The 13,064-nt window shown below is 44.0% G+C and overlaps 1 protein-coding gene across 3 annotated transcripts in view; it reads left to right on the top strand.

Annotated features, from left to right (window-relative positions):
* The window catches only part of GLRA2 (glycine receptor alpha 2), a 154,390-nt gene that overhangs the window by 69,720 nt on the left and 71,606 nt on the right, over positions 1-13,064 (top strand). The gene's annotated exons all lie outside the window — the stretch shown is intronic.

The raw sequence follows: 13,064 nt of genomic DNA, 5'->3' as shown, positions 1-13,064 counted from the left end.
CATAACTGCGAAACTGTGGGCTTATATTCAATAATAATTATTATTAGGTATTTATATACCACCTATAAATGGAGGTTGTCTAAGCGGTTTACATTCAAATACTCAAGTGTTTTTCACTAACTGTTCCGGTAGGCTCATAATCTAATGTACCTAGGGTAATGGAGGATTGAGTGACCCGGCCACTTCTTAGAGGGAGCATTGGTCACAACCATCTACAAAACAGATCAAAGGTGATCACATGGCCAAAAACTAATGGGAAAATTCACATGGCAATTAAGACAAAAAGGAAAAGAACAACCATTTTATCCCAGAGGTAAAACTGGTATTAGCAAGCAAAAATGACTTATGTGCTAAAACCATTTTTAACCACTGTTTGGTGAAAGGATCCTATATTATTTTGTTAAATATGAGCATAATCCTAAACCCTACATTAGCATGATGTTGGGAATGTTTCTGTAGCCTGGGGTAAATTCATTCACGAGGAGAAGGGAGGTTAAGTGCATGAATTTCCCTAGCAGGTAAAAGCAGTTCCTGAATAAGGGCTTCATGTACATTTCACTGTGAGGATAAGTGAAGAGGTTAAGTATTAGTTTTACAATCTGTAGTGAGCAGCCTGCAGAAGGTTGCCTTTATAATTGTTACTTGAAAGGTACAACCTTTAGAGCAGTGGTCTCAAACTCATGGCCCAGGGGCCACATGCGGCCCTCCAGGTACTATTTTGAGGCCCTCGGTATGTTTATCATGATCACAAAGGTGAAAGGCTGATAAGAACAGACGGAGAGAGGGACCTTGAGGCAATTGTATCTGAGGATCTAAAGGCATCTAAACAGTGTGATAATGCAGTGGCTGTAGCCAGAAGGATGCTAGGCTGTATAGAAAATGGAATAATCAGCAGAAGAAGGGAGGTGTTGATGCCCCTATATAGGTAATTGGTGAGGCCACACTTGGAGTTCTGTTTTGGCCACACTTGGAGTTGTGTTCAGTTTTGGAGACCATATCTGGTGAAGGATATAAAAAGACTTGAAGTGGTCCAGAGTATAACATCAGGTTGCAGGGAAGAAGATTTAGAAGTAATATTAGGAAATTCTTTTTCACAGAGAGGGTAGCGGAAGCCTGGATTACTCTTCCAAGGGAAGTGGTGGAGAGAAAAATGGTGATGGAATTAAAAAAAGCATGGGATAAACACTGAGGATCTCTAATTAGAAAACAAATTGTATAAATTAAAGAAATAAGGACAGTATAGGACAAACTTGTACGGCTTGTGTCCCATATTTGGTGATATGGTGTAGGATGGGCTGGGGAGGGCATCAATGGGAACATGAGGACGTTACTTGCCAGACTTTACAGTAAATACCTTCAAACAACGGGATGGTTGGATAAGCTGGAGTGAGCCTAGATGGCAAATTAAGCAGTTGGAACCTAGGACAATACCAGGTGGACTTTTAGTCTATGGCCCAGAAATATTAAAGAAGAGACAAGTTAATTTAATCAAGTATTTTTAATAATAACTAATGGGCAGATCGGACAGACCTTTCCGGTCTTTTTCTGCCATCATTTACTATGTTACTATCAACAGTTTATAAAAGATCCTGTCTTAGGCGGGAGTTTGTCTTTTGGCAATCTTCACCATCAGATCTGGATTCCAATCTATAAAGGAGTCTAACCAGTTGGAAAAATAACGTATTTTTCGCTTCATAACCGCACTTTTTTTCCACCCAAAATTGGGTGGAAATTTGGGTGCATCTTATGAAGCGAAAGTAACTTTTAAAAACACCCCCACCCACCCTGTTGCACCTCTTCAAAATGTCCCACGCGTCGGGGGTATGGGGCTGACTGCCGCCCGTCTGCCTGCCTGCCGCCACTGCTCCCTGCTAGCCGCCACTGCACTGCCTACCATCTGCCGATTCCTCCTCCTCTGGCTCGTGTCTGCCACCGCGCCGCCACTCAAAGAAGGGAAGGGAAGGGCCAGTGTGCAGCGATTGCACGTTGCTGGCCCACAGACCTTCTCCTGTGGGTGGGGCCTTAGGCGCCTAAGGCCTGCCATTCAGCGGATGGTGGGCCTGCCAGGTGGACGGGCTTGGGACCCGTCCACCCAACCAACTGATTGTGAGTAAGGGGGGTTGTCGGGGGTGGGGGGCTGGTCGGGGGGTCGCGGGGTGAGGGGGAGATCAGTGGTTCAGGGGGGTGATTGTGTGTGTGTGTGAGTGATTCTTGGGCAGGAGGGCCTGGGATCCCTCCTGCCCATATTTTAGGGGGGGTGGGGGGTCGTCATGGGCAGGAGGGCCTAGGATCCTTCCTGCCTGTATCGGTTCGGGGGGTTGGGCTGTCGCCATGGGCAGGAGGGGTTAGGCTCCCTCCTGTCCATATTGGTTCAGGGGGAGTCACGGCAGGAAAAATTGGCTCTCTCTCCTGCCGCATCCGGTGCTCTGGCTGCCCTCTCCTGCCTCTCCAGCTGCCCTCTCCTGTCTCCCCTGCCTAAAAACCGTATTTGCGGTTTTTCAAAATTCGCGGGGGTTCCTGGAATGGAACCCCCATGAATTTTGGAGGAGTACTATATTAAGGATGTTGAAAGATAAGGTAGCAGAGATTAAGAAATTATCTAGTCTGGCATACGTGTTGTATGGAGCTGAGTAGAGTGTGTATTCTCACTGTGTAGGATTCAAGGTTCTCCATGGATCTATAAGGTTGTGATTAGCCATTAAAGAGCCTATTTCTTCCTGTGTTCTTGATTTGGATGGGCGGCAGTTAGAGGTTCTATCTAAAATAAAATCAAGAGGTTGATTGTAATCTCCTCCCATAATAATTGGGGTATCTGGGTATTGTAATAAGGTATGTTATATTGTACGGAAAAAGTCAGGAGAATCTGAGACTGGAGCATAAATGTTAAGTAAAATAAGTGTTTTCATGCCTATGGACATTAATACTAAGCACCATCTACCAGCTGAGTCAGAGTCCTGTGTGATTATATTAATAGGCAGTATTGATTTTATGTAGATGGAAACCCTATTTTTCTTCTTGATGGCAGGTAAAAAAGTAGGAGATTTATAACCTTTAATAACAGTTATAGCACTGTCAGAGAAAGAGAGATGGGTCTCCTGAAAGAAAATGATATCAGGGTTTAAGGAGCGTAAATAGTTAGTTCTTTTTTACGTTTGATGCATTGAATTTGACGATTGACATTGAATGATAAAATATGTAAATTAGTCATGGAAATGCAGTTGATAAGTAACATTCAATACATGAAATATCATGAAAGCAGTAATCAAAGATAAGCAAGCATAAAAAGACTATTGCACATAATAAACACAAACACATAAACCTTCTGAACCTTTGAAAACAACAAAATGATATATCCAGAAAAGACAAACTGTGCCAGTGATATGACATTGCCAACGTGGAATGAAAAAAATAAGGGTGGGATTGAAGCCTCTATTGGCTGGCCACCGCGCTGAATGCTGTCTCCCCAGATGACATGATAGTGTGAAAATATGATTGTAAGCCTCACACAGCATCAAGAAAAAGAAGGGTGGAGAATGAAATAAGACACGGTCAATGCATTTTGATAAGAGTCAATGTACAGTTGAAGTTTGACTGGGTCTAGGTAAGTAGTAGTCTTGTTATTATGTGTGATCAACATTTTGGCAGGATAAAGAAGGCCGAATCTGGCGCTGATGTCTTTAAGATCTTGTTGTTGTTGGAGGAATTGTTTCCTGCGAGCAACCGTGGTTTTTGCCAAATCTGGAACAAATAATATCTTCCTTCCTTGATATAGGAGTTGCTTTTTTTTTTCTTTCCCAGCAGTGAGGATTTGTAGTGCGTGTTGGTAGTGTAGAACCTTGAGTACAATAGGTCTTGGTATTTTCTTTTCCGGGAGAGGCCGCGACGGAACACAGTGCGCCCGCTCAATTTCCAAAGGGGGGTTCAAATTTGAGGCCCAGCGTGATAGGCAGTAAGTTGATAAGGAAGTCTATCATGTCCGTTCCCTCCGACGTGTCCGGAATGCCCAAGATTCTAACATTATTTTTTCAGGACCTGTTAGCCAGATCTTCAAGGTCTATTTTTCAAGGCAGCAAGATCGCGCTCATGTTGAGGTATAAGGGCAACGTTTTGAGCATGCTGTGTCTGAAAACATTCAAGTGCGTCAATTCTATGTTGGGCATCAGTGAATTGGGCATTAAGGCCCTGATTCTCCAAAAGTGCGTCCCGATTTTAGGCAGCTGTAGGCGTCCTACAGCTATCTAATCAGCCAATCGGGATGCACATTTTTTTAAAAAAATGCTCCCCTGGCAGGCCGCCTATATTGAAGGCGAGGCCCGCAAGACACCTAGGCCCTGATTCTGTATAGGACGCCCAGGAGAGGCTTCCTATTCAGAATCGGCCTACACTAAAACCCCGATTCTGTAACCGGCGTCCATGTTACAGACGCTGGTTAGAGAATTGGGTTAGATTAGACACGGCCCGCTATACTTATCGCGGCAAGGGATCTCTCTGCCGCGATAAGTATAGCGGGCCGCGGCCTGTCCGATCGGATGCCCTCCCCCTCCGACACTACCGCCCGCCCCCCCCCCAACATTACCGATCTCCCTCCCACCCCGACACTACCGATCGCTGGCAGGAGAGTGTCCAATCCCTCCTGCCCGAAGACGCACCCCCCCCGGGCGCTAACAACCCCCCAAACCTCCAAACTAACCTGTTCTTCAGGCCAGACGGTTCTTGCCCGTCTAGCCGGTAAGCCCGCCTCGTCGAAATGAGGCGGGCTCGCCCCTTCCCGGCCCATCCCGCCGAAGCCTAAGGCCTGATTGGCCCAGGCTCTAGAAGCCTGGACCAATCAGGCCTTAGGCACAGCGGGTCCGCCCATCCCCACTAAGTCTAAGGCCTGATTGGCCAATCAGGCCTTAGATTGGCCAATCAGGCCTTAGATTAAGTGGGGATGGGCGGACCTGCTATGCCTAAGGCCTGATTGGTCCAGGCTTCTAGAGCCTGGGCCAATCAGGCCTTAGGCTTTGGCGGGATGGGCCGGGAAGGGGCGAGCCCACCTCATTTCGACGAGGCGGGCTTACCGGCAAGACGGGCAAGAACCGTCTGGCCTGAAGAACAGATTAGTTTGGAGGTTTGGGGGTTGTTGTTAGCACCGGGGGGGGATGCGTCTTCGGGCAGGAGGGATTGGACACTCTCCTGCCAGCGATCGGTAGTGTCGGGGTGGGAGGGAGATCAGTAATGTCGGGGGGGGGGGCGGTTGGTAGTGTCGGGGGGAGGCGGTCGGTAGTGTTGGAGTGGGGGGCATCCGATCGGACAGGCCGCGGCCCGCTATACTTATAGCGGCAGAGAGATCCCTTGCCGCGATAAGTATAGCGGCTGCGTCTACTTACAATGTAGACCAGCATTTTGCTGGCCTACATTTTAAGGTTTCTTCCTCTACTAGGGAGACGCGTAGGGCCACCTAGGTTCGCCTAAGGCCCTTAGGCGAGCTTAGGCATCTTGCGGGTCTCCCTAGGCTTCCGGAGGCGCCTTCAGGCCTGCCTGGGGAGCATTTTTTTAAAAAAACGTGCATCCCAATTGGCTGATTAGACAGCTGTAGGACGCCTACAGCTGCCTAAAATCGGGACGCACTTTTGGAGAATCAGGGCCTAAGAGTCTCGATTTCCGTGCAGATTAGTTGGGATTCCGTTACTTGTTTTGACATAATGTTTTTAAAAGCGCGCATTTCGGTCACCAGAAGATCTAACTGAGACTCTATGGTTTTCAAAGGGTGTTTTTCAGGGGAGGAGACCTCGTGTTTAGGCTGCTTACCACTGGGCACCGGTGCCGATGATTGTTCCCCTTTAGCAGCTTTAATCAGAGACATGATCCAGCAGGGGAAACAGGCTGCACGTTGATGAAGAGTAGAAATTGCTGTGTGAGGCTATTTGAGCAGTTTTAATTCGCCGTCCTAAGGGAGATCCTATACAGCACATCTGGTCGCCATGATCATCAAGCCACGGACCTCCAGTATTTTATAGAATACTATAAACTACATGCATAAACATTGAATCATCATCGTGCATCCAGATGTGCCAACCTACTCCTGTCATAGATATGACACACCAATGCCAACCTTATGCTAGTATTCTATAATAGAATATTAGCACCAAGATATCTAAACGCATCGCATTGGGAAACTAAGACTGAGGAGCTAATTTATAGAATTGCCCCCATATTCTCTAGACCAGGGGTGCCCAATAGGTCGATCGCGATCGATGGGTAGCTCGCCAAGGCAAAGTGAGTCGATCACCCAGGACTCACTTTGCCTTGGCGATCTATCGGGCCGATCAGTCTTCCTCTCCCCGACGTCAATTCTGCCGTTGGAGAGGAAGTTCGGGCCAGCCAATCGCTGCCTGGCTGGGCGGAACTTCCTCTCCGACGGCAGAATTAACGTCAGGGAGAGGAATGCTTTTATTTTTTCTTTTTTTATAATTTTGAATACTTTACAATATCCAAAAGTTCAAAAGAAAAAAGGATATCACATAAAATAAAGTAACACATAGTCAAATCATACATACAAAGTTCCTTTCAATCCCACATTAATGGGGAGTATATCTTGCTATTTCTAAAAATAAAGTTCAGGAAATATAAAGAATGGTAATTCTTGGTTCATAGTTATAAACCCTGAATCATTCCTTAATCTAGGATACTATTATATTAATTCTCCTCGTATTTCTCAGTAAGGTGAAGCAAATCTCATTTCTATTTCTTTTCTCTTGCAATTAAGAATTGTTGTAGTTGTATTGGATCCCAAAAAGAATATTCGATATCTTGTAATTTAATCATACATTTACAGGGAAATTTCAGGTAAAAGGATGCATCCAGTGCCAATACTCTATCCTTCAATTTCAAAAATTCTTTCCTCCTCAACTGTGTGGTTTTGGATACATCTGAAAAGATCCTGACCAAATCCCCGCAAAATTTTATTAACCTATTTTTGAAATATAGTCTCATTATCAACATTTTATCCATCTCGGTCCCAGGGTGGACCGAGTCTGAATCACATCTTGTGTGTCTTCTAGAAATTCAGTCAAATTTACCTCAGGTGTGGTCAGATGGTCCTCCCCCTAGGCAGATTCAAGTTTTTTGAAGGGTATATAGTAATAATTATTTATTGGAAAATTCTCTGCATTGGTCAATCCCAATACTTCTTTAGAGAATTTCCTTAATAAAATCTCAGGTGACAACAAGTGAGTTACTGGAAAATTGACCAAGCGTAGATTTTTCACTCTATTCATATTTTCCATAGATTCAATTTTAGAATGTATTACAGTTGAATCTTTAACAGCTGATACAGAGACAGCTTGCAAGTTATTACATTGATTTTCCACCACATTTAGTCGTTTATCCAAACAACCTAGGTTAGCATCCACGTTTTCTAATTTAGAAGAAACTGACTGGGAATAATCTCCCATTTGCTTCATCGTTGTCCTGAGAAACCCTTCAACCTAGATATACCTAACCATAAGTCTTTTAAGGTAATATCCTGTGTTTCTTCTGTTCGTGTGGTTTCATCCATTCCACCAGAAAATATCAAAGATTTAGGTATTTCGGCATATATTAATTTACTTGAATGGGTGGATGAAATCACTTGAGCATCAGATATAGCGGGGGTTATATTCCCACTATCACTGGGTACTGGATGAAGGGGAGGAGTACGATTGAGAGGACTCATTGAGGCTCCTGACAATGAGGAGTCTGCTTCTGGTGGTATCACTGGTGGATTATCCGAAAATAATAGTAAATGTCTGTCCATTGGACCTGATACCACTGGTGTAGAGCTTTTAGGCTTTATCTTTCTTTTACCCATATTCTTAAGGTCATTTAATAGTATATTGAAAGAATTTATAGATTACCAGACCATCTTCCAGCTCCCGGGCTCCTCGTGGCTCCAAGGGGCTCGGCCACGCCCTGCGGCCGCGCGGCTGCGGCTGCAACCGCGGCGGCGGCTTGATTTTAAAGCTATAGAGACGGACCCGGTGATCAAGGGGTCCGTCTCCGTAAGTGCCTGCACGGCGGTCAGAAAAAGCAGCAAACCGCTGCTGTGGGTGAGCAGGAAGCAGACAATCCTCTCCTCTCGCTGTATCCTCAGTGGCAAGGTCTCCCGACTTCAGCTGCGGCGGCGGCTTGATTTTAAAGCTATAGAGACAGACCCGGTGATCAAGGGGTCCGTCTCCGTAAGTGCCTGCACGGCGGTCAGAAAAAGCAGCAAACCGCTGCTGCGGGTGAGCAGGAAGCAGACAATCCTCTCCTCTCGCTGTATCCTCAGTGGCAAGGTCTCCCCGGGGAGAGGAATGCTGGTCGGCCCGAAGCAGGGAGAGCATGGGGTGGCGTCGGCATCGGCTTTGGGGCCTGTTATCCATTGGTGGCAGTTTGGGTCCTGTTCCCCGATGGCAACGGCAGTGGCAGTGGCTTGGGGAAGGGCAGGGAGAAAGAAAGAAAGGGGGCAGGCAGGGAGACAGAAGGAAAGAAGAGAAACAGAAAAAAAAGAAAGGGGGCATGAAGAGAGAAAGAAAGAAAGGTCAGGGAAAGAGGAAGAAAAAGTTGGGGGAGGGAATGAGGTGTGGAGGAGAGGAAGCATACAGGCTGAAAGAAGGGAAGAAAAATTGGATGCACAGTCAGAAGAAGAAAGTACAACCAGAGACTCATGAAATCACCAGACAAGGTAGGAAAAATGATTTTATTTTAAATTTAGTGATCAAAATGTGACTGAATTTATATCTATGCTGTCTATATTTTACAATATGGTCCCCTTTTACTAAACCGCAATAGTGTTTTTTAGCGCAGGGAGCCTATGAGCGTTGAGAGCAGTGCTGGGTATTCAGCGCAGCTCCCTGTGCTAAAAAATGCTATTGTGGTTTAGTAAAAAGGGAGGGGGGTGGGTATTTGTCTATTTTTGTTTTTTTTTTATTATTTCTTTATTCAATTTTCAAAAATACAATTCAAGATTTACTTGTACAGAAAGCTGTTAAGTCAAGAAAAAAAAAATCACAATAATATAAATTCAAAGATACTTAATTAAACTTAATTCAGCTCAAGTCCACATAGGATCCAAAATGTTATTATGAACGGAGAGAAACAAGAAATTATTATTAAGGAAAATAATGCTAGTCAGCTAGTGAGGACATCTATTTTTCTATACTCCTTCTTTCTTTTCCTTCTCGAGCCGAGAAAGAGATAGGAAGGATGTCAGCTGGTAAGGCTCAAAGAAAACATATTTTTGAGAATTATATTGTATAACACATTTACAAGGATATCGTAGGAAAAATGTTGCTCCAAGAGCTATGATTCCCGGTTTTAACATAAGAAACTCTTTTCTTCGCCTTTGTGTGTCTCTAGCTAAGTCTGGAAACATTTGTATTTTAAGTCCCATAAATTCTTTCGCTCTATTTTTAAAGAAAAGTCTCAAAATCCAATTCTTGTCCATTGTTAGAGCTAAAGTTGCCACTAATGTTGCGGGAGTAGCCATTTCTCTATCTGATAATTCCAATAATGCCGATACATCCATTGGTCCTTGGCTTTCTTCCTGTTGCTGAATTTGATTTTTCTTGGGAAGATAGTACACCTGTGTAAATGGAGGTAATGAACCCTCAGGAACATCTAATATTTCCGTCAGGTATCATTTTAACATCTCACGCGGAGTGATGGTTGTAATTCGTGGAAAATTAATCAATCTGATATTGTTGGCTCTTGAAAAATTTTCAAATGACTCAATCTTCCTTCTCAAATTTACATTGTCCTTAATTAAAGTCTCTTGAAGCTGTTTGGAAGATTTTAATTCACTTTTGATACTATCCAAAGATATATTAGAGTCAGCAATGTCTTGTTTTATTGAGGAAATTTCTTTTTCTTGGTCTTTCATTTTCCCCTCCACTTGCACTTGTTGAATATTAGTTGTTTTTACTATATTAGCCACCAAGTCTCACAAGGCATCTAGAGTAACTTCTTGGGGCTTGACTATAATAGGAAATTGTAAATGAGTAATCAAAAGTTTTTGCTCACCAGTCGACCGCTCTCCTCCACTTCCCTCCGCCAGAGTAGGTCCAGATTCAGTTGTTACTGCAACCCCGTCCGTATTCAGGCTCTCCTGCAGAGCTTGTGAGCCTGAAACGGCTTCCTCAACACTGCTCCGCGCAGCCTCCGGGGGAGAGCCCATCCCGACTTCCGGTAGGCTCTCGACCCCTGGGGAGCTGGTTGCACGGGGGTGCATAGGAGGAGGTCTTATGTCGGGACTCAACGTGGTCTCAAAACTTCGGTGAGACACCTCTGTTCCGTTCACATGAGGTGTCTCTAACCGCAAATCTCCCGACGTCGTCATGGTGCCCTGGAATCGCCGAAACAGCGCTTCAATATTTCCGGAGGTAGGTGTTCCGGAGCGCAGGGAGGCCCCACCAGTGCTCTTTCCCCTTCTTTTCGGCATGTTAAAGAACAGATTAAAGCTCAAAGAAGAGCTCAGAAATCGTCAACTTGGCGTCTGTTCGGCGACCTGCTTTAGCAACTTGCATCCGCGGCCATCTTGGATCCGTCTATTTTTGTATGGTTGTTACTGAGGTGACAGTGCATAGAGTCATCTGCTTTGACCTCTTTGAAAAAAACCCGGAATAGGAATGATAATTAACAATTCTATACGTACAGTGTGTGTTGTGTTTTTTTAAAATTTTATTGTTGGTAGATCATTTTGACTTGGTCATTTTAAAAGTAGCTCGCGAGTCAAAAAAGTGTGGGCACCCCCTGCTCTAAACAGTTTTAGAAAAGTTTATTTTCAAATTACCTGTTTGAACAATGTGTACATATTGATAGTTTTGTATATATTAATAAATGTGTGTATCTATATGTCTATCTATCTATCTATCTAGATATACTGTAGACACCAAGAGAGAGAGAGAGAGAGAGACAGCGATATTTAAATGGAATTATCTGAATAATAGAAGCTGATATCCAAATAACCCTCCTAACCAACATTATCCATGGATTTTTTGTGGCACTGTATGGATAGTGCTGCTGAAAATCCTATCTAGACATTGCTGCCGCTGTGTGATTGAAGTAGAGGAGGGATCCCGAGTTATATGCAGAGCAACAATATTCAGTCTGCTCTCTTGACAATGATCTAGATAAATTTAGAACAGCAAAAAAGTTGTCCTAAATTTAGCTGGATAGAGTACTGAATGTCACTGCAATCCAGACAGTTGTGTTCCTGAATGCTATACACTATTCCCCAGATTTATATATGGCACTCAAAAATTGCACACAGCCAATTTATGCATGCAATTTAATTGAGAAATAAGTCAATAAGTGCTAATAATTGGATGCTAACAATTAGTTATTGGTGTCAACTGGCAACAGTCTAGATTTCCACTTGTATCTTGCTAAATGCTATTCTATAAATATATTTAATCTTAGAATATGGTAAATTAGAATCTGCAACTTGATTAGGTTTAATAAATAAATAGTACTTAGCTTAGGTGGTAACAAGGGATGAGTTCGCCAACATGTTTCACCCTTAAAGGGGGTTTCCTCAGGGCTACAATCCCTCGATTTGACTGATTTTTCACGACGTGACCACCCGATGCTTAATCTCCCGAACATTCAAGTCTGGTTGTGTGGATGTGAACCAAAGGGAGTCGCTGGGGGTGAGAGCGGTCCTTCGGGGTGGGGGTGCGGGCGCGAGTGCGAGCGGTCCTTCGGGGGGGTGAATCGGACGTCGGGGGGGGCATCAGGCTTTCAGGGTGGGGACAGGACTTCAAGGGGGAGAGGAGAGTCGGGGCGGACGAAAGGAGAGTCGGGCGGTGACGGGAGAGTCGGGGCGGCATGCGCGGTATAAGGGTGTGCGCGGTATATTAAACTTTTTTTACATAAATTTGTGTTCCCCGCGCGCTATACCCGTGTGCGCGTTTTACACGGGTGCGCGGTATATGGGTGAAAATACGGTAAGCAGTGTATTTTCCCACATCCATCTTAACAATGACTTATGGACATTTATTTTAGGAAATTATCCAAACCTTTTATAAACCCTGCTAAGCTAAATGCTCTCACCATATTCCCTGACACCAAATTCCAGAGTTTAATTACACATTAAGGGCCTCTTCTATCAAGCTGCGCTAGCAGTCTGTAGCGCAGTAATCTGCGCTGAATGGCCCGCTGCTCCCGCTACTCATAGAGTTCTTATAAGCAACGGGAGCAGCGTGGGCCATTCAGTGTGGCTCTCTGTGCTAAAAACTGCTAGCGCAGTTTGATAGAAGAGGCCCTAAATGAAGAAATATTTTCTCCAGTTTGTTTTAAATTTACTACTTAGCAGCTTCATTGCATGCCCCCTAGTCCTAGTAATTTTAGAAAGAGTAAACAAGTGATTCACATCTATCCATACCACTCCTCTCAGTATTTTATAAACCTCTGTCATGTCTCCCCTGAGTAGGGTTACCATAAGACTCCAGAAAAACGAGGACAGATTGAGATATCTGGGTTTCACTTCCATTAAAAGCAATGGAAGTAAAATCCAGATGTCTCAATCTGTCCTCCTTTTTATGGAGCCATATGGTAACCTTACCCCTAAGCCATCTGTACTTCAAAGTGAAGAGCTGTAGCCCTTTTAGCTTTTCTTCATAGGGAAGTTATCCCATTCCCTTTCTCATTTTCATCGCCCTTCTCTGTACTTTATCTAATTTTGCTAAATCTTTTTTGTGATGTGGTGACCAAAATTGCACACAGTATTCGAGGTGTGATGGCACTGTGGAGCGATACAAAAGAATTATCACATTCTCATTTTTGTTTTGTATTACATTCCTGATAATTACTAACATTCTATTTGCTTTCTTAGCCGCTGTTGCATACTGAGAAGAGGGTTTTAACATATCATCAATGATGACACCTAGATACTTTTCTTGGGCAGTGACTCATAATTTGGAACCTTGCATCACACGTATATTTCAAAGTCTTTTTTCCTACATGCATCACTTTGCACTTGTTCACATTAAACATTATCTGCCATTTTCTTACCCTGTCTCCCAGACTCGCAATGTCCTTTTGTAATTTTTAATAAATCTTTT

Source organism: Geotrypetes seraphini, chromosome 6 (genome assembly GCF_902459505.1).
Source record: "Geotrypetes seraphini chromosome 6, aGeoSer1.1, whole genome shotgun sequence".
NCBI lineage: Eukaryota > Metazoa > Chordata > Amphibia > Gymnophiona > Dermophiidae > Geotrypetes > Geotrypetes seraphini.
Note: the sequence above shows the minus strand (reverse complement) of the source record. Positions and strands in the feature narration are given on the sequence as shown.